The sequence below is a fragment of the Jaculus jaculus genome, chromosome 1 (genome assembly GCF_020740685.1).
Source record: "Jaculus jaculus isolate mJacJac1 chromosome 1, mJacJac1.mat.Y.cur, whole genome shotgun sequence".
Classification (NCBI taxonomy): Eukaryota; Metazoa; Chordata; class Mammalia; order Rodentia; family Dipodidae; genus Jaculus; species Jaculus jaculus.
Window position 1 is genome coordinate 87,496,590 of NC_059102.1, and position 21,937 is coordinate 87,518,526.

General features: G+C 43.2%; 1 protein-coding gene across 2 annotated transcripts in view; it reads left to right on the plus strand.

Annotated features, from left to right (window-relative positions):
- The first annotated feature begins 982 nt into the window (after positions 1–982).
- Positions 983–21,937, plus strand: part of Dennd4c (DENN domain containing 4C) — a 143,715-nt gene continuing 122,760 nt past the window's right edge. Inside the window, exon 1 of one of the 2 annotated variants that reach the window (XM_045148693.1) lies at positions 983–1,041. The gene's annotated coding sequence lies outside the window, so the exon portion shown is untranslated. The remainder of the gene's footprint in view (positions 1,042–21,937) is intronic. The other variant, XM_045148685.1, reaches the window with a different exon arrangement.

Consider the following 21,937-nt stretch of genomic DNA (forward strand, 5'->3'; position numbering starts at 1 on the left):
TTATAAAAAAGTTGTGATTTATTTTCAACCACTTAGCCCTTGTATATTTGTGACAGCTTAAAGACGTTGTCATAAATATGTCACCAATTTGTATTAGGGGAGGAAGCCTCAGAATGCGTCCGCACAGATAAGGGACTGCGCTCCGAATGCAGAAGGGTACCGCGCGACCTCCACGCTGGCAGCGGGCGTCCCGGGACCTCTGCAGAAGCAGCGACGGCCCGCGCGGCCCCACGTCTCCCGGCCTGCGAGAGGCGCCAGCTCGTGGGTGTCCCTCGGACCTCGGGCTCCCGCACTCACGCGTGGGAAGCCCGGCTGCCACCTGGGAGGGAAACTCCAGGTCCACTTTGTGCTCTACTAACTGACCTTGAGCCACTCAGTGTCACTTTTTGAGTCTTTGAAGACCCCGAGGGGAGCGCGGGCCACCTGCCCCTGACGCAGCCAATAACCCGAGTCCCGCAGGCAAGAGGGCTCCGGAGGCTCCAGGCCGGCGGGGATAGGCTCGGGGGCTCTCACCCGGGTCCGGCCCGCCAGCCGGGCGGGGAAGGGGGAGGGGCGCAGGCGGGCGGCCGCGGACTCCGGGGGCGTGGCCGAGCGAGGCCCCGCCCCTGCCTGCCGCCCCCGCCCCCACCGAAGGGAAGGGAGCGCAGGAGGGAGGGAAAGTGCTGTTCTGTGGAAAGGGCGGAAGGAGGGGGCGGAAAAAACAAAACAGAAAGAAAAGAAAAGAAAAGTGAAAAGGGCACAGACACCAGGCGGTCAGCGGCCGGGACAGCGTCGCCGCGGGCAGCGCCTGAGTTCCCCTGGGCCCGCCCCGCCGGCCCGAGAGCGGCCAGTGCCCGGGCAGCAGGGGCGCCGCGCGCAGGCGCAGGCGCAGATCGGCGGTGGCGGCTGCGGCCGCTGGAGTCCCCGGGCCGGCCCTGCCCTGCCCTGCCCGGCCCTGCCCGGCCCGGCCCAGCCCTGCCCCGCCGGGGGCGTCCAGGCCGCCGAGGCGGCGCTTTCATGCCCCAGGAAGCGGCAGTGCGGCGGCGCTGACGGCGCGCGCAGGTGAGTGAGCGCGCGGCGCGGGGCTTCTTCCCGCGGGGCGGCGGCACGGACGCGGGACCGGCAGCGAGCGCCCCGACGGACGGCGGCGTGCCGAGTGGACGGCCCCCGGGCTGCAGGGGATCGCCGTGGGGCCGCGGCCCGCGTTCGTGGCCTAGTTCTGCTCAGTTCCGGGGGCGGGGAATCCCCCGAGCCGGCGGGGTGCGGCGCGGTGGGGGGGAAGAGGCTGGGGCCCCGAGGGCCTCCCCGCGGCCGCCGGGATCACTCCAAGGCCGGCGCGAGGGGCCTGCGCCGCGGCCGCCGCCCGCCGCCCGCTCTGCGTGGGGCGCCCCGGCCGTGTGCCCCCGGTGGACCTCGGCCGAGCCCGCCGACAGCCGGCCGTGTGGCCGTGCCTCCCTCCTGGAGGTGGGGGAGCAGAGCGGCCGTGGGGGGGGGGGCACCGGGGATCCGGGCAGGTGTCGCAGGTGAATGGAGGGCATTTCCTCCTCAGCCGCTCGGTGGCCGATGCTCAGAGCTGCTGAGTTGATAACTTATAGGAAGGCCAAGTTCCATTACACTCCGTATGAATCAACGCGGATAAAGCTAAGTAAGGAGCCCCCGGTGCCAACTCTTGTAAAGAGCTGTAACTTTTTTGCTTGGAGGATGCTGTCACGGCTTTTTTTTTTCCTGCTCCTTAGGCCTTTTTCCCTCCTGAAGGCTGTGCTGCGTGAGAACAAATAAGGAATGACCCAGTTTTTTTTAACGCTACCCCCCCCCCCCACACACAATGTGTTGGTTTCACACGGGAAAATTTAGAGCAGTTACCGTAGTTACTAGAGCAAATGTGAGGGAAAGTGTCACCTCCCTCAGTTGCCCGTGTGCTTATGCCTCAGAGAGATTATCAAACACTGGAGCCTGAGAAATTGACCTCCTGGACCTGCTTAATTGTGTGCAAACCCATGTTAGGATGCTCTTTCCAGACCCCCAGCTGACCGTAGGAATAGTCTTCCATTCCATCTCCTTGCTTCCAGGATGAAAAGTTTACTTAGTATGATAGATAGTTTAACATGCTCTTTGCTGCTAAGTTGTCAGTTAACTTTGGGCTTTAGGCCATCAGGTATATTATGCTACCTTAAATGCAGAACGTTGTATTAACTTTTCTGTGCAAAAATTAGCGGCATAAGGAAAACATTGTTTTGTGTTAAATGATGAACACCTGCCCTTAATAATTATAGCCATAAAAAAAATCCAGTGGGCTGGAGAGATGACTTATCAGTTAAGGCTTTTGTCTGCAAAGCAAAGGACCCAGATTCGGTTCTCCAGGACCCACATAAGTCAGATGCACAAGGTGGCACATGCATCTGGAATTCGTTTGCAGTGGCTGGATGCACTGGGCGTGCTTGCTCACCCCCCCCCCCGCCTCTTTCTCAAATAATAAAAAAAAGAAAAAAAATACAGTATTTTTGGCCCTATCCTCTGTATTACTGTTAAGGAGTTGGAACCTTGCCTTCTTGGTGGAATATTGGGAACTCAAATAAACTTAAATTTGTATGCATGGACTTGACCTACCTTGTATAAGGTTGCTTTGACTCATTTTTCTAGTAATGGCCAAGAGTTTTCAGTTTCACCAACCCCCCCACCTGACAGTGGTATTCCTGTTGACCACATTGTGTGGCTGGTTTGATGCTAGGTCAGTTGATAGCCTATAGTACCTTGCCTAGTGTATAATTGTTTGGATTTGTTCATTTGGATCATGGAAAAACTATGATGTCAGAAATGTCAAAGCTTCACGTTTTAGTAAATTTACCCCGTGTAATTTGTAAATGAGCACATTCTGTTGTGGAGAGTAAATGAAGTATTTTTGTAGTGTAAACTTGAGCTTTTAGCTGAAGAAATTGGCAGAAGAATTGGTATGTGGAGACTTCTTAAAAGCAAATGTTTCAACTCCCAAGGAGCTGCAGTGTGTAGGCTGAAACAATTCATGGTGCCAGATTTGATAGTTATTTGGATGAGGTGTTCTTTATAAAGAAACATGCTTAAAGAAAGAAACATATTGAGTATTGTAATAAAAGCTGATTTGTAACTATACACATGCATTTTTGCATGATACATAAAGAGGCACCTTCACATTTTATTTATGTGCCCATCAAGAATGAAATATCTCCTATTTTCACTGGTGTTTCCTTTCAAGAATACTGCACTGGCTTTGCTGCTCACATTGAAAGTCAGGGTTTAGTCTTGCACTTGTGTTTTAAGTACAGGTTGTAAAGTGAAAAAGAAAGTTGCTGAGTCAGTGACAGGTTGTCATTTGATTTCTCTGATTTGAAAACAGAATTTCTGTTAAAATGTGAACTTTCAATATAATACAATTCTGGAGCTTAGGAAATAAGCTTTCATCATACATGAATTAAAAGTGCTTTATTCTTTTTTTGTACCTTCTTTTCAGATTGCCTGTTTTACAGATTTGTAGTAATGGGATGCCTTGATGGAATGGGAACTTACTTTAACAGTTAAAATTTGAAAAGCCAGATGTGGTGGTACACATCTATAAGCCATTTTAGGAGGTAGAAGCAAGACAGTTAAGAGTTTGAGGCCAGCCTGAGCTATGTGGTGAGACACTGTTTAGGGAACAAGAACAAAAGAGTAGGTCTTTTTGTTGTTGTATTTCTTTGACACAAGGTCTTGCTATGTAAGAGCACATCTTGAACTCACTATGTAGACCAGGCTGGCCTTGAACTCTGGTGTTCTACCTGCCTCAGCCTCTTAAATGCTGGGATTATAGTTGTGAGCTACCATGCCAGGAAGAGTAGGTCTTTTAGCATCAGGTTGTAAGGAATTTCAAAGTTAGCTATTTTGTTATTTGAAATTCATAACAGTATTTGTGGGAAGAAGGTAGTTTATTTTTGGTTTTCTTTTGAGACAGGGTCTCTCACATGTAAACCCACTAACCTAGGCTGGCCTTGAATTATTTAAAAATTAAAAAAAATTTTAAAGCCTTTTAAAATTTTAATTTCTTTATGAGAGAGAGAGAGAGAGAGAGAGAGAGCAAGCATGCGCAAGCAAGTGTCCACCAGAGCCTGTAGCTACTGCATACAAACTCCAGATGCATGTGCCACCATCTGCATTTGGCATATGTGGGATCTGGGCAATCAAACCTGGGTCCTTAGGCTTCACAGGCAAGCACCTTAACCACTAAGACATCTCTCCAGCCCCCAGAATTTTTATTCTTTATTAGCCAACACACACACACACTGAGAATGGGCACACCAGGGCCTCTAGCCACTGCATATGAACTCCAGACGCGTGTGCCACTTTGTGCATATGACCTTGTATGGGCATTGGGAAATCGAACCTGGGCTTTTAGCAGTCAAATGCCTTAATCACTGAGCCATGTCTCCAGTTCTGGCCTGGAATTTTCTCAGTCCTGCTTCTGCCTTGTACTGCTGGGAATTACAGACACAAGTCATCAGACCCAGCCTGAAATTCCCCTCCCCCTTTTTGAGACAAGGTCTCCAGGATAGGGAGATGGCTCACTGGTTAAAAGCACTTTCTTGCAAAGTCTGATGGCCCAGGTTTGATTACTGAGTACCCACATAAAGCCAGATACACATGTGTCTGGAGTATATTTGTAGTGGCAAGAAGTTGTGGTATACCCATTCTGTCTTCTCTCTGCAGGTAAAGAAATCACACACACACAAATATATTTATTTATGTTATGTTTTGATCCTATTCATCATTTGTAACTGTTTTTCTTGTTTCCCACTTAACCTGTCCTCTTCCCAACTAGTCCCTCTTACATGTTCATGTTTTCTTATTAAAATTTTTTAAATTTTATTTATTTATTTATTTATTTATTTGAGAGCGACAGACACAGAGAGAAAGACAGATAGAGGGAGAGAGAGAGAATGGGCGCGCCAGGGCTTCCAGCCTCTGCAAACGAACTCCAGATGCATGCGCCCCCTTGTGCATCTGGCTAACGTGGGACCTGGGGAACCGAGCCTCGAACCGGGGTCCTTAGGCTTCACAGGCAAGCGCTTAACCGTTAAGCCATCTCTCCAGTCCACTTATTAAAATTTTTAACAAAAATTATTTATTTATTTATTTGAGAGAGAGAGAGAGAGAGAGACTAGGCACACCAGGGCCCCCAGCCACTGCAAATGAACTCTAGATGCACCCCCTGTGCATCTGGCTTATGTGGGTCCGGAGAATCGAACTGGGATCTGTTGGCTTTGCAGGCAAGCACCTTAACCGCTAAGCCATCTCTCCTGCCCTGTTTGCATATTTTTGTTTTTTTTTTGACCCAATGAATTTGACTAGTGTTGCTATATATACACGGCTGAGGGCTATTTAGCTGAGACCGAGCAATTTACCAGCGGCTATACCATTGCAGGAAATGTCTCCTCTTGCAGCAGCCATTAAATCCTCAGGGAGGGCTGGGGCCTCATGAGCCACTCTCTCCAAGCTACCATTAACTGCCTATAAATCCCTAGGGAGAGTGGGCTTTCTGATCTTCCCCATGCATGACTGAATGTTAGGTGGCCAATCTTGTGCAGGTCTTTTTTTTTTTTTTTTTGGTTTTTCAAGGTAGGGTCTCACACTGGTCAAGGCTGACCTGGAATTAACTATGTCCTCTCAGGGTGGCCTCAAGGCGATCCTCCTACTTCTGCCTCCCGAGTGCTAGGATTAAAGGTGTGCGCCACAATGCCCAGCACAGGTCTTTATTTATTTATTTATTTATTTTTGTTTATTTATTTGAGAGTGACAGACACAGAGAGAAAGAGATTGAGAGAATCAGCGGCCCAGGGCCTCCAGCCTCTGTAAACGAACTCCAGACACATGCGCCCCCTTGTGCATCTGGCTAACATGGGTCCTGGGGAATCGAGCCTCGAACCAGGGTCCTTAGGCTTCACAGGCAAGCGCTTAACCGCTAAGCCATCTCTCCAGCCCACAGGTCTTTTTTTTTATATTTAATTTATTTATTTGAGATGGAGGGAGGAAGGGAGGGAATGAGTGCGTCAGGACTTCTAGCCACTGCAAAGGAACTCCAGATGCGTGTGCCATGTTGTGCATTTGGCTTACATGGGTACTGGGGACTTGAACCTGAATCCTTAAGCTTCACAGGCAAGTGCCTTAACTGCTAAGCTATCTCGTCAGACCCTTGTGCAGAGTTTTAAAAATATATTTTATTTATTTGAGAAAGAGAGAGAGAGAGAGAGAGAGAGAGAGAATATGGGCATGCCAGGGCCTCCAGCCACTGCAATGGAACTCCAGATGCATGCCCCCCCTTGTGTATCTGGCTTACGTGGGTCCTGGAGAATTGAACCAGGATCCTTTGGCTTTGCAGGCAAACATCTTAACTGCTAAGCCATCTCTCCAGCCCCTTTGTGCTGTTCTTATGTGGGTAACCACAACTGTTACGGATTCTTGAGTGCAAGTGCCATGTTGTGGATGGTAGTTTCTCTGTTGAAGTAACCTTCTCATTGCTAGTACAAGACACCTGACCAAAAGCAGCTTGTTGGAGGAAAGGGTCTCTGGCAGGCTTTTACAGTTTTGAGGGGGAAATTTTATCATGGTGGGAAAGCATGGCACAAGCAGACAGCAGGATCACATATCTACATTAATGGGAAAGAAGTAGTCCTGAGTAAGCTGGCTGTCAAGGAGGCCTTGGGCTATAATCCCCAAGACCCACCCTAAGTGACAGACCTTCTCCAGCAATGCTCCACCTCCCAATTTGCCACCAGGGATGGAGTGTGAGGCACGTTATGCTCTGGGGGTCATTACACATTGAGAGTACCACACTTGTCATAGCCAGAACATAGCTTTCTACAACACTCCACTTCTTCTTCCAGATCCTAGGTTCTTTTCCCACCCTCTTCCTTCATGTTCCCTGAGCCTCGGAGGAGGTGATACAAATGACTTACTTAGGGCTGAGTACTCAACAGTCCCGTATTCTTGGCACTTGACCAGCACTCTGCATTAGCCACTGCCCACCACAAAAAGAAGCTTCTCTGACTAAGGCGGAGAGCAGTGCTGATCTATGGGCATGAACATACACATTTAGAAGGTAGTTTGCTGGCACAGTATATCCATTTAGCAAAACAACAGCACTAGCCTCCTCATTAGGGACTGTAACCTTCCCAGCCAGTTACTAGGTTTATAGTATAAACCTGGCATGAATTCCTTCCTGTGGAGCAGGCCTCAATTCCAATTAATAAGCATCCCAGTAACAGTCATGCTACTATTGCACCAGTGGGCATATCCTTTTTTCCCTTGACCCACTGTCTCTTGTAGAATAGGCAGTCTCCACTAGTTAGCTGAGAATGATGACCTTGAGCTTCTGATTGTCCTCCCTGCACCTTCCAATCACTGGAATAACAGGCATGTGCTGGGCACATTGCAGCACTCGGGAGGCAGAGGTAGGAAGATCACTGTGAGTTTGAGGCCAGCCTGGGACTACAAAGTGAGTTCCAGGTCAGTCTGGGCTAGAGTGAGACTCTACCTCGAAAAAACAAAACAAAAAAAATTGTAACATAAGCTATAGGCATGTGCTTCCATGCTCAGCTAAATCTCTCATCTTAGTTCCAACTGCTGTTAGATTTGACTTTTCTTCATACATGATCGTAATGTTGGCAAACAGAGCCAATACATCTTAGATACCTGAGACCCTGTTTTGAGAAGAGATGGGAGGAGCAGGATAACTTCAGTGCTGTGAAAGCTAAGACAGAAGGATCTTCTGTGTTAGGTCATGGTCAGCCTGGGCTATGAGACCCTGTCTCAGGAAGATAAAGAAAAAGGCAAGGGGCTGGCTGTTTGGGGGTAAAGGATGAAAAAGGGGCTGGGAAGATGGTTCACTGGTTAAAGTTGCTTATTTGCAAGGCCTAATGAACTGGGTTCATGTCTCCAGAACCTACTTAAAGGCAGATGCACAAAATGGCACATTCCTGGAGTTTGTTTACAGTGGCAGGAGGCCCATACTTACTCTGTCTTGCAGTTAAATAAAGAAAAAAATATATTTAAAAAGAGGTGAAAAGACATAGAACAGAAAAAATTTTGAGCAACAAACTACTCTATGAAATTATAATGATAGATGCATATGTCATATATTTATTCAAAGCTATAGAATTTACAACATCAAGAGGGGAAACTAATATAAATTAGACTCTGGATGCTAATGATGTTTCAGTGAGATGCAGTTATTTACACAGATAGTACTGTGATGGGGATGTTTATAGTGGGTAAAAGTATGTGAGAAATCTAGCATGCATGACTGGGTTATGTAGACAAATGTATTAGTTGCTTTCTGTGGTGTGTGTGTTTGGAAGTTTGATTATAATATGGCGAGGAGAGGTTCTTTCTGGGTTTTGTCTGGCTGGGGTTCTAAAGGCTTCCTGTATCTGCATTGGCACCTCTTTCCCAATTTGGGGGAAATTTTCTTCTATGATTTGGTTGAAGACGCCTACTATGCCTCTGGAGTGGAGTTCTCCTTCTACTATGCCCTGAATTCTTATATTGGATCTTTTCATAGTGTCCCGAATATCTTGAAATTCCCACTCATACTTTTCTATAAGTTTGTCTTTCTCTTTGTTGGACTGCATTAGGTCTGCCACCTGGTCTTCTAGCTTAGATATTCTGTCCTCTCCCTCATCCATCCTACTGGTGAGATTTTCTACAGAGTTTTTTATTTCATTAACTGTGTTCTTCATTGCTAGTAATTCTGACTGGTTTTTCTTTATTATTTCCATTTCCTTATTTATGTCTTGTATTGCCTTCTTTATTTCATGAAATTGGTGTCCTGCATCTTCTTTGATTCCTTTGATTTCCTCTTTAAGTTCCTCTTTGACTCCTTTGATTTGTTCTCTGACTTCTTTGAACATATTTACAATCATTCTTTTGAACTCTTTCTCAGGCATTTCCTCTAACTCTTTCTCACTGGAGGACATTTCTGATGCATTAATATTTTTAGGTGGGTTTATATCGTCTTGCTTTTTAGTGTTTCTTGTGTTAATATATTTTTGCATCTTGGATTAAGTTAATGCTTGGATTTTCCAGCTAGCTGTGTATTCTTAGCTGTATCAATTGATTTGATGTAATATATTTTCAGGGTAGGACCTTAAGGTGTTAGGTGTGGCTCTTAAGACTCTCAGAGTATCTACAAAGATGTTCTTAGGGGTTGAGTTTCCCTGCTATAGGAGTATTCAAGCAGGCTGAGTGGAATAAAATATAGGTAGATTCTAAAATTTAACTAAACACTGTACACATTCAATCCAAAACAGCCCCAAGTATGTATGCAACAGTAGTTATTATAACAACCAGATCCTCTATCAACAAAGAGGTTTAGATTTCTGGTCTGTTGAGGGATCCAAGTCAGCTTGCGACCAAGTGAGACCCTTCCCTGGTGCAATCCCAGTTACCTTGGATGATTTTGGTCTCAGTCAAGTTGCTGCCTGGGCCGTCGGGCTGCTGTTCTGATTTCTGGAGCTGGGCACTTGCTTTTCCTGCGGGGCAAACTGAGCCTGGCAAGTGTGGCCCTGCAGATCAGCACCTCTGCTGCTGGAACTGCTGCTGCTCAAGCTGCCCCTGCTGGGACTGTAGCCACTGCTGCTGAAGGTGTTGCTGCTGGACCCACCGCCGCTGCTGCCTCTGCTGCTGCTGTAGCTGCCACTGCTGGAGCCACCACTGCTGCTGAAGCTGCTACTGCTGTGTCCAATGCCGCTGCTCCCCCTGAAGCTGCTGCTGCCGAATCTGCCACTGCTGCCACTCCTGGGTCTGCTGCTGCTGGGGCCGCTGTTACCGGTGCCAGAGCTGCTGATGTTGCTGCCGAACTCTGCTCCTGCTTGGGTCCCGCTGTTGCCGTGGCCGGGTCCGGGCTGCTGCTCTGTTCGCAGGAGCTGGGCTCAGGCGGTGGGGGAGGGGAGGGAGCCGCAGCTGCTCTGGTTCTCTCGCTGCTCCACGTGTTCTTGTACCTCACGGTCTGCTCCTCCGCTGCTGGCTGCCGCTCTCCCCTCACGTTTCCCGAGTTGCGGAGAGCGCGGTGTAAGGGAAAGCTCCCGCACCTGGCTTTTCCTGCGGCTCAAGCCGAGGCTGGTGGTTTTCTGGTGCGCCGCGGCCGCAGCGGTTGGCTGAGCTGCCGGAGCCGCTTTTCCCGCCTGTGCAGGCTCTGGATGCTCTGGAACTCTTCTACTTCTCCGCTGCCGCTTCAATTTCTTATACACCTCACCTTTTAGTAAAAGTGTGTATTTTGCTGAGTTTTTTTGGTCTTTTTCCCCCCCCTAGGCTGCTTTGGTGTGGTACCTACGCTGCCATCTTAACCAGAAGTCCCTTAGTTGCTTTCTGTTGCTGTGATAAAATACCTGACAAGAAGTAGCTTAAGGAAGGATAGGATTTATTTTTGCTTGCTTTCAGGGAATATATTCCATCATGATAGGGAAGGCACAGTGGTAGGAACAAGAGGCTGACTGGTCACATTGCATCCATAGTCAGGAAGCAGAGAATGAAAGGGAAGTGAGGGGAGGTTATAAAAGCTCACACAGTCTGCCCCAGTTACTCACTTCTTCCAGCAAGGCTCCACCTCCTAAAGGTTTCACGTTTCCAAACAGGTTCACTAGCTGGGGAGCAAGGGAGGGGGAGTAGGTTGACACTTTTATATTCAAACCATAACACCCAGTTTGGCCTGGAATTGGCAGTCTGCTTCCTTCCTGAATGGCAGGGTTACAGGTGTGTTCACCAGGCCTGCATGCCCAGCTCTTACATTTCCGTTGAGTTAGAGATATTGAGCTCTGTGGCTATTGCTTGTTCATTTTAACTTGTGTTTTCTGCTCTTTATTTTTTTCACCACTTCCATGATTTAAATTCATTTGCTTTTTTTTTGATTTTTCAAGGTAGGGTCTCACTTTAGCCCAGGCCTGGAATTCACTATGTAGTCTCAGCCTCAAACTCATGGTGATTGTTGCAGTCAGGTTCGCGTTGCTGGCAGAAAACACCCGACCAAGAGCAGCTTGTGGGAAAAAGTGTTTATTTTGGCTTACGTAAAGCGCTGTGATGGCAGAGGAAATGATGGCATGAGCGGACATCACTTCCTGGCCAACATCAGGTAGACAACAGGAACAGGAGAGTGTGCCAAACACTGGCAAGGAGAAGCTGGCTATAAGCCTCCCCGCCCCCAACAATACACTGCTTCCAGGAGGCATTAATTCCCAAATCTCCATCAGCTGGGAACCTAGCATTCAGGCCACCTAACTTTATGGAGAACACCTGAATCAAACTACCACAGTGATACTCCTGCCTCTGCCTCTACCTCTCAAGTGCTGGGATTAAAGGCATGCACCCCCGTGCCCAGCGGCTTTGCTCTCTTCTTTTTCTTTTCTCCTTTCCCTCTCCCCTCTCCCCTCTCCCCTCCTTGGTTTTTTGAGGCAGGCTCTTCCTCTAGTCCAGGCTGACCTGGAATTCACTGTAGTTTCAGGCTAGTCTTGAACTCATGGCAGTTGTCCTTCCTCTGCCTCCCAAGTTCTGGATTAAAGGTGCTAACACACCTGGCTTCTTTTCTTTTTTTAGCATTTGTTTGTCTGTATGTTTTTTTGAGACAGGGTCTCCATGTAGCTCAGTAGCTCAGGCTGCCTTCAACCCTGGATCTTTCTGCTTCCCCCTCCAAATGCTGAGAATTATAGACTTGGGCCACCATACCTACCTTTGCTATCTTTAAATAGGCATTTGTATCATCATATACATGTGTATGTGTCTTCTTTTTTGTTGTTGTTTGTTTGTTTTTGTTTTCCTTCGATGTAGGGTCTCACTCTAGCCCAGGCTTCAAACTCATGGCAATCCTTTTACCTCTGCCTCCTGAGGGCTAGGATTAAAGGTGTAAACCACCACATGCAGATTCTGTATGTCTTTTGAGACTGGGTCTTGCTATGTAACCCTGATTGACCAGAAACTCACTATGTAGATCAGGCAGGCCTTGAATTTATACTTTTCCTACATCAACTCTTATAAGTTTCCACATGAGAAGGGGGTGGAGAGATGCAGGGAGGAAGGAGAGAAGGAGGGAGTAAAAATAGAAGAAGGAAGGGAGAGATATTTGTCTGCTTATTTCTTTTGTTTTGTTTTTTTATTAATTATTTTTTCTTTAAAATTTTTTTTATTAACAACTTCCACAATTGTAAACAATATCCCATGGTATTGCCCTCCCGCCCCCCACTTTCCCCACTGAAACCTCATTCTCCATCAAATCCCTTCCCCTTCTCAATCAGTCTCTCTTTTATTTTGATGTCATGATCTTTTCCTCCTATTATGATGGTCTTGTGTAGGTAGTGTCAGGCACTGTGAGGTCATGGATATCCAAGCCATTTTGAGTCTTGGAGGAGCCCATTGTAAGGAGTCCTGCCCTTCCTTTGGCTCTTAGATTCTTTCCACCACCTCTTTTGCAATGGATCCTGAGCCTTGGAAGATGTAATAGAGATATTTCAGTATTGAGCACTCCTCTGTCATTTCTTCTCATCATTGTGGTGCCTTCTGAGCCATTGCAACATCTGAAAAGAATAGATTCTCTACTAAAAGTGAAAGTAGTATTAATATAAAGGTATGAACATTAAGAGAAGTACTTACTGGGCAGTTTGATAAGCACAGTATGTACATTTAGCAAGACAGCAGCAGACTTTACACCCCTAGGGTTAATGACTTTCTCTTGTCTAAGTTTTCAGTATCAGGGATGTATTCCCTCCCATGGAGCAGGACTCCAGTCCAATTAGAGGGTAGTTGGTTTCCATCATGACAGATGTGCCACTATTGCACCTGTTGGCTCATTTGGCCTAGCTGGCCAAATATAAGGCTTGCAGTGTCCACTGGTGAGTATCTTCACTGGTGATTTGTCTTTCTCCCATTGAACTGCATGCAGAAGGGCTTCTTCCAGCTTTCTGTCAGCTGGTCTACATGGAGGAGGTTATCAGTTCAGTTCCAGCAGGATTTCTCAGTGGCCTTGCAGCCCAAGTATGTGGAGTCTTCAGCAATAGGGTCTTACCATCTATTCCTGGTGGAAAACCAAGGGCCTTGGCAATGGCCTGTAATGTTTTGGGGGTATCAGTGACCTCCCTGGCCAACAACTCACTGGAAGGTATCCCATGCCTGGCGCTGAAAATTTTCTAGCAACTATCTACAGCTCCTGAGCATTTGATTGTCCAAAAAAGTAGGTTTCCATATGATTTATTTATATCTTCTTAAATTTTGATTAGCCCTCCCTCCACCTTTCCTTAACTCAATCTCTTCCCCTGACCTCACTTGGGCCTTTTCACCCCATTAATCTGTTCTTCTACTTACATATATACAATACCATCCTATTAAGTATCCCCTTCCTTCTTTTCTCTTCCCTTTATATCTCTTTTCTAGCTTACTGGCCTTTGCTACTGAATTTTCTTCCTACTCACACAGAAGTCTAGTCATTTGAAGCTAGGATCCACATACGAGAGAGAACATGCGATGTTTGCCTTTCTGGGCCTGGGTTACCTCACTTAGTATAATCCTTTCCAGATCCATCTATTTTCCTGCAAATTTCATGACTTTATTTTTCTTTACCGCTGAGTAGAACTCCATTATATAAATGTGCCATATCTTCATTATCCACTCATCATTTGAGGGACATCTAGGCTGGTTCCATTTCCCAGCTATTGTGAATTGAGTGGCAATAAACATGGTTGAGCAAGTATCTCTAAGGTAATGAGATGAGTCCTTAGGATATATGCCTAGGAGGGCTATAGCTGGGTCATATGGTAGATCTATTTTTAGCTGTCTCAGGAACCTCCACACTGATTTCCACAATGGCTGGACCAGATAGCGTTCCCACCAACAGTGTAGAAGGGTTCCTCTTTTTCCACATCCTTGCCAGCATTTATGGTCATTTGTTTTCATGATAGTAGCCAATCTGACAGGAGTGAGATGAAATCTCAACATAGTTTTAATCTGCATTTCCCTGATGACTAGGGATGTAGAACATTTTTTAGATGCTTATATGCCATCCGTATTTCTTCTTTTGAGAACTTTCTATTTAGTTTCATAGCCCATTTTTTAATTTGCTTGTTTGATTTCTTATTAATTTTTTTTTTTTTTTCATTTTTTTTTAATTTTTTTGGTTTTTTGAGGTAGGGTTTCACTCTAGCCCAGGCTGACCTGGAATTCACTAAGGAGTCTCAGGGTGGCCTCGAACTCACAGTGATCCTCCTACCTCTGCCTCCCAAGTGCTGGGATTAAAGGCGTGCGCCACCACGCCCGGCTTCTTATTAATTTTTTGAGTTCTTTGTATATACTAGGTATTAATCATCTATCAGATGTATAGCTGGCAAAGATTTTTCCTCATTGTGTACGTTGCCTCTTTGCTTTATTCACAGTGTCCTTTGCTGTACAAAATCTTTGTAATTTCATGAGGTCCCAGAGGTTAATCTGTGGTTTTATATCCTGAGCAATTGGGGTTATATTCAGAAAGTCTTTGCAAAGACCAACATGTTGAAGGGTTTCCCCTACTTTTTCCTCTAGCAGTTTCAGAGTTTCAGGTCTGATGTTAAGGTCTTTAATCCATTTGGACTTAATTGTTGTGCAGCGAGAGAGAGAGAGAAGAATCAATTTTCATCCTTCTACAGATACATATCCAGTTTTTCCAGCACCATTTGCTGAAGAGGCTGTCTTTTCTCCAATGAGTATTTTTGCCATTTTTATCGAATATTAGGTGGATATAGCTACCTAGACTTATATCTGTGTCCTCTATTCTGTCCATTGATCTACATGTCTGCTTTTATGCCAGTACCATGCTGTTTTTGTTACTGTGGCTCTGTAGTATCGGTTAAAATCAGGTATCGTGATGCCACTCGCATTATTTTTGTTGCTCAGTATTGTTTTAGATATTCGAGTTTTTTTTGTGATTCCAAATGAATTTTTGGATTGTTTTTTCTATTTCTGTGAAGAATGCGATTGGAATTTTGATGGGGATTATATTAAACATGTAGATTGCTTTTGGTAAGATGGCCATTTTCACAATATTGATTCTTCCAATCCAGGAACAAGGGATATTTACCCATTTCCTAATATCTTCTGCAATTTCTCGCTTAGTGTTTTAAAGTTTTCATTGTAGAGATCCTTCACTTCCTTGGTTAGGTTTTATCCAAGGTACTATATTTTTTTGATGCAGTTGTGAATGAGAATGATTTTCTGATTGCATCCTCTGTGTGTTTGTTGTTAGCATATAGGAAGGCTACTGATTTCTGTGTATTTACTTGTACCCTGCTACATGGCTATAGGTGTTTATCAGCTCTGATAGTTTGCTGGTAGAGTCTTTAGGGTCCTTTATGTGTAGAATCATGTTATCTGCAAATAATGATAACTTGATCTCTTCCTTTCCAATTTGTATCCCTTTTATGTGCATCTCTTACCTTATTGCTATGGCTAAGACTTCCAGTACTATATTAAATAAAAGTGGGGTTAGTGGGCACCCTTGTCTTGTTCCTGATTTTAGTGGAAAAGCTTCTAGTTTTTCCCCATTTAGTAATTTGTTGGTTGCAGGCTTGTCATAAATATCTTTTATTATATTGAGATATGTTCCTTTTATTCCCAGTCTCTGTAGGACTTTTATCATGAAGGGATGTTGGATTTTGTCAAATGCTTCTTCTGCAGCTAATGAGATGATCATGTGATTTTTGTCTCAGTCCATTTTTATAATGTATTACATTTATCAATTTGCATTTGTTGAACCATCCCCGCATCTCTGGGATAAAGCCTACTTGGTATTCTTATATTCTGTTTGCCAGTATTTTGTTGAGAATTTTTGCATCTATGTTGAAGGAGATTGATCTTTAATTTTCTTTGTTCTATCTTTGTCTGGATTTGGTATCAGGGTGATGCTGGCTTCATAGAAGGAGATTGGTAGGATTCCTTCTTTTTCTATTTTATGGAAAAGCTTAAGAAGCAGTGGTGTTAGTTTTTCCATGAAGGTCTGGTAACATTCACCAGTTTTCCTGTATTTGTTAAGATTTACTTTGTGTCCTAATATATGGTCTATTTTAGAGAATATTCCCTGTGCTGCTAAAAAGAATGTATATTCTGCATCATTTGGATAAAATGTCCTGTATATATCTGTTGGGTCCATTTCTTCTATGACCTCATTTAAACCAGATGTCTCTCTGTTTATTTTTTCTGGGATGACCTGTCAGTTGATGAGAGTGGGGTGAGTCCCCCACTACCACTGTGTTTGGTGTTATTTGTGACCTTAGTTCTAATAGCATTTGATGAAGTTGGCAGCCCCCATGTTAGGTGCATATATGTTTAGGACTGTAATGTCCTCCTGTCTACTTTGTTAGATATTATGATAGCAACCCCTGCTTTTTTTCTAGGCCCATTTGTTTGAAACACCATTTTCCAACCTTTCACCTTAAGATAGTGTCCATCCTTTGTAGAAAGGTGAGTTTCTTGGAGGCAACAAATTGAAGGATCCTGCTGTTTAACCCATTCTGCAAACCTATGTATGTCATTTGCTGGGAGAATTGAGGCCATTGGTATTAAAAGAGATATTATTGAAAGGTGTGTATTTGTATTTGCCTTTTTTTTTTTTTTTGTAGTTCTTCTGGTATTACCTTTGTTCTCTTGTATTAACTAGTATTTGAGTATGGTTTGTATGGTTTGTTTTTTACAGGTTCCTGATATGTGTGCTTTTCTTTCTCTTCAGCATGGAGGATTCTTTCAAGTATTTTCTGTAGAGCTGGTTTTGTCTTCAACTACTCATTTAGCCTGCTTTTGTTGTGGAATGTCCTTATTTTGCTGTCTATGTGAGTGGATAGCTTTGCAGGATAATGTAACCTTGGTCGTTATCTTTTAGAACTTGGAATACATCACTCCAAGCCCTTCTGGCTTTTAAAGTTTGGGTTGAATAATCTGCTGTGATTCTGATGGGCTTGCCTTTGGAGGTAACTTGATTTTTCTAAGTGCTTTCAATATTTTTTTCTTTGGTTTGTATGTTTGGTAGTTTAATTATAATATGGCAAGGAGAGGTTCTTTCCAGGTTTTGTCTGGTTGGTGTTCTAAAGGCTTCCTGTATCTGCATTGGCACCTCTTTCCCAATTTGTGTGAAGTTTTCTTCTATGATTTTTTTGAAGACACCTACTATGCCTTTGGAGTGAAATTCTTCTCCTTCTACTATACCCTGAATTCTTATGTTTGATCTTTTCATGGTTTCCTGAGTATCTTGAAATTCCTGTTCATACTTCCCTATTAGTTTGTCTTTCTCTTTGTTGGACTATATTAGATCTGCCACCTGGTCTTCTAGTTTAGATATTCTGTCCTCTCCTTCATCCATTCTACTGGTGAGATTTTCTACAGATTTTTAAAATTTCATTAACTGTGTTCTTCATTGATAGTAATTCTGACTGGTTTTTCTTTATTATTTCTGTCCTTATTTATATCTTCTATTTACCTCTTTATTTCATTAAATTGGTTTCCTGTGTCTTCTTTGATTCCTTAGATTTCCTCTTTGACTTCTTTGAGCATATTTATAATCATTCTTTTGAAATCTTTCACAGGTATTTCCTCTAACTCATTCTCACTGGAGGTCATTTCTGATGTATTAATTCTTTTTCGGGGATTTATATTGTCTTGATTTTTGGTGTTTCTTGTGTTATAATGTATATAATTTTGCATCTTGGATTAATTCAATGTTTGGATTTTCTAATTAGCTGCAGTATTATTAGATGTAGCAATCAATCTGATGTTATATTTCTTCAGGGTAGGAACTTAAGGTACTAAGTTTGGCTCTTAAGACTCTCAGAGTATCTACAAGAGTGACCCTAGGTGTTGGGTTTGCCTGCTATGAGAGTATTCAAGTAGGCTGAGTGTAACAAAATACAGATTCTAAAATTTAACTAACAATGTACACATTCAATGAAAAACAGCACAGAATATTTATGCAAGAGTAGGTATTATGAAAACCAGTTCCTCTAACAAAGTCATTGTCCGTTAGTGTGTGTGGTGCCCCATACCCTTAATCATGTCAATTAGGAGGTTAAGATTTCTGGTCTGTTGAGGTTTCCAAGTCAGCTTGTGACCAAGTGAGACCCTTCCCTAATATATAACAGAAGAGGAAACAAAGCCACTATAAGTCAAGAAGCAACCAATAACAAGCCCAAAATGTAGCTTATTTAAGAATGGCAAATCTGACCATCCATTAGATTTAACATGTAATTTATTTTGATATGGTTCAGGCCTGTATCCCAGTCTTATTTGGTGGGTACTGACCTGGTGTAATCCCAGTTACCTTTTGGGATGATTTTGGTCTCAATTATGCTGTGCTCCTGTTTGGGTCCCTCTGGGTGCACTGTGGGTTCAAGTAGACTGGCTGGATCATTGGATTGCTGCTCTGGTAGCCGGTGCTAGGTGCTGTGAGCTCCCATCTCCTGGTCTCTGGTGCTTGCTGGCGCTTGTGCTGCCGGGGGTGGGGGGATGTCTGTGGATGGTGGCTCTAGGCCTCCAGGTGGTCCATGTGATCCTCTACTTCATGATCTGCTCCTCCAGTGTTTGCTGTGGTCCTCCCTTCGCATTTCTTGAGTTTGAGAAGAGCTCCAGTGTGAGTGAAGAATCTCCTCACCTGGCTTTTCCTGTGGCTCAAGCTGAGCCTTGCAGCTGTGGCCCTGTGGGCCTGCTGCCAGTACAGTCCTGGTGCCTCCACTGCTGGAGCTTCTTTTTTTGGTGGTGTGTTTGTTTTAGTTTTTACGAGACAGGGTCTCACTGTAGCCCAGGCTGACCTGGAATTCACTCTGTAGTCTCAAAGTGGCCTCAATCTCATGGAGATCCTTCTACCTTTACCTCCCTAGTGCTGGGATTAAAGGCATGAACCACCACACCTGGCTATGCTGTGTTTGTTACTATGGCTTTGTAATATAGGTTAAAATGAGGTATGGTGATACCACCAGCCTTATTTTTGTTGCTCAGTATTGTTTTAGATATTTGAGACTTTTTTGTGATTGCAAATGAATTTTAGGATTGTTTTTTTCTATTTCCGTGAAGAATGCTATTTTAATTTTGATGAGGATTGCATTAAGTATATAAATTGCTTTTGGTAAGAGTGCCCATTTTCACAATACTGATTCTTCCAATCCAAGAACAAGGGATGCTTTCCCAATTTCTAGTGTCTTTTGCAATTTTTCACTTGAGTGTTTTAAAGTTTTCATTTTAGAGATCTTTATTTCCTCGGTTCGGTTTATTCCAAGGTACTTCATTTATTTATTTATTTTTTGATGTCATTGTGAATGGGAGTGATTCTCTGATTTCATCCTCTGTGTGTTTGTTGTTAGCATATAGGAAGGCTACTAATTTCTGTGTATTTATTTTGTATCCTGCTACATGGCTGTAGGTGTTTATCAGCTCTAACAGTTTGTTGGTATAGTCTTTAGGGTCTTTTATATGTAGAACATATCATCTGCAAATAATGATAACTTGATCTCTTCCTTTCCAATTTGTATCTCTTTTATGTGTGTCTTGTCTTATTTGCTATGGCTAAGACTCCAGGACTATATTAAATAAAAGTGGGGTCAGTGGACACCATTGTCTTGTTCCTGATGTTAGTGGAAAAGCTTTAAGTTTCTCTCAATTTAGTAATATGTTGGCAGTAGGTTTGTCATAAATAGTCTAATTATGTTGTGATATCTTCCTTCTGCTCTGTTTTTGTAGCACTTTTATCATGAAGGCTTGTCATAAATAGCCTTTATTATATTGAGATATGTTCCTTCTATTCCCAGTCTCTGTAGGACTTTTGTCATGAAGAGATGTTGGATTTTGTCAAATGCTTCTGCATCGAATGAGATAATCATGTGATTTTTGTCCTTCAGTCCATTTATATAATGTATTACATTTATCAATTTGCATATATTGAACCATCCCTGCATCTCTGGGATAAAGAGTACTTGGTCGGGGTGAATGATCTTTCTGACATATTCTTGTATTCTATTTGCCAAAATTTTGTTGAGAATTTTTGCATCTATGTTCATGAGGGAGATTGGTCTTTAATTTTCTCTTTTTGTTCTATCTTTGTCTGGATTTGGTATCAGGGTGATGCTGGCTTCATAGGAGGAGTTTGGTGGAATGCCTTCCTTTTTATTTCATGGAAAAGTTTGAGAAGCATTGGTGTTAGTTCTTCCTTGAAGTTCTGGTAAAATTTACCAGTCAATCCATCTGGGCCTGGGTATTTTTTAGTTGGGAGAATTTTTATAACTGTACTTATGATAGATCTACTTAAGTGGTTAATCTCATCTTGATTTAATTTTGGTGGGTCATATAAATCATAGAAATCATCCATTTCTTTCAGATTTTCAAACTTTGTAGAGTGTATGTTCTTATAACAGGTACCTATGATTTTTTGAATTTTTCTGGTATCTGTTGAGATGGTGTCTTTTCATCTCTAAACTTACTAGTTTGGGTCTCATTTTCTTTTGTCAGATTTGCTAAAGGTTTGTGAATCTTTGTTTCATTGGTTCTTTGGATATTTTTGTTTGTTTGTTTGTTTCTATATCATTAATTTCTGCCCTAATCTTTTACTTCTTCCTGTCTACTGATTTTTGTTTTACCTTGTTCTTGTTCCATGGCCTTAAGGTGAAGCATTAAGCTGTTTACTTGTGACCTTTATAATTTCTTAGTATAGGCACTTACTGCTATAAATGTCCCTCTTAGGGTTGCCTTGATTGTGGCCCAGGGGTTTTATATATTGTGTTCTCGTTATCATTTGAGTCTATGAATTTTTTGATTTCCTTCTTGATTTCATTACTGACCCATTTATCATTTAGTAGCACATGAGTTTCTGTATGCTCTACAGCTTTTCTTGCTATTGATTTGCAATTTAATCTCACTGTGATCAGATGGAGTACAAGGAATTATTTCAACTTACCTATATTTGCTAAGATTCTCTTTGTGTCCTAATATATGGTCTAGTTTAGAGAATGTTCCATGTGCTGCTGAAAAGAATGTGTATTCTGAAGCATTTGGGTGAAATATTCTGTAGATATCTGCTAGGTCCATTCATTCTATGACCTCATTTAATCCAGATGTATCTCTGTTTATTTTTTGCCAGGATGATTTGTCAGTTAATGAGATTTGGGTGTTGAAGTCAGCCACTATCAATGTGTTTGGTTTTATCTGTAACCTTAGTTCTAATAGTGTTTGATAAAATTGGAGCCTACATGTTAGGTGCATATATGTTTAGGATTGTAATGCCCTCCCGTTGGAGTGTTCTTTTAATCAATATAAAGTGACCTTCCTTATCTTCCCTAACTAATGTTGGTCTGAAGTTACTCTGTCAGACATTAGGATAGTGAGACCTGCTTGTTTTCTAGGGCCATTCGCTTGAAACACCATTTTCCATCCTTTCAACCTAAGATAGTATCCATCTTTTGTGCAAAGGTGATTTTCTTGGAGGCAACAAATTGAAGGATCCTGCTTTTTAATCCTGTCTACAAACCTATGTCTTTTGGTTGGGCCATTGAGGCCACTAATAATAAGAGTTGTTACTGAAAGTTTTGTACTTATATTTGTAGTTTTTCCTGTTTTACCTTTGCTCACTTTTATTAACTAGTATTTGAGTATGATTTTTGTTTTTTTCCAGGTTTCTTATATGTGTGCTTTTCTTTCTTTTCAGCATGGAGGATCCTGTCAAGTATTTTCTGTAGAGCTGGTTTTGTCTTCAACTACTCCTTTAGCCTGCTTTTGTTGTAGAATGTCCTTATTTGTCCGTCTATTTGAATGGATAGCTTTGTAGGATAAAGTAACCTTGGTTGACAGTTGTTATCTTTCAGAATTTGGAATACATTATTCTAAGCCCTTCTGGCTTTTAAAGTTTGTCTTGAGTAATTTGCTGTAATCCTGATGGGCTTGACTTTGTATGTGACTTTGTTTTTTTGTCTAACTGCTT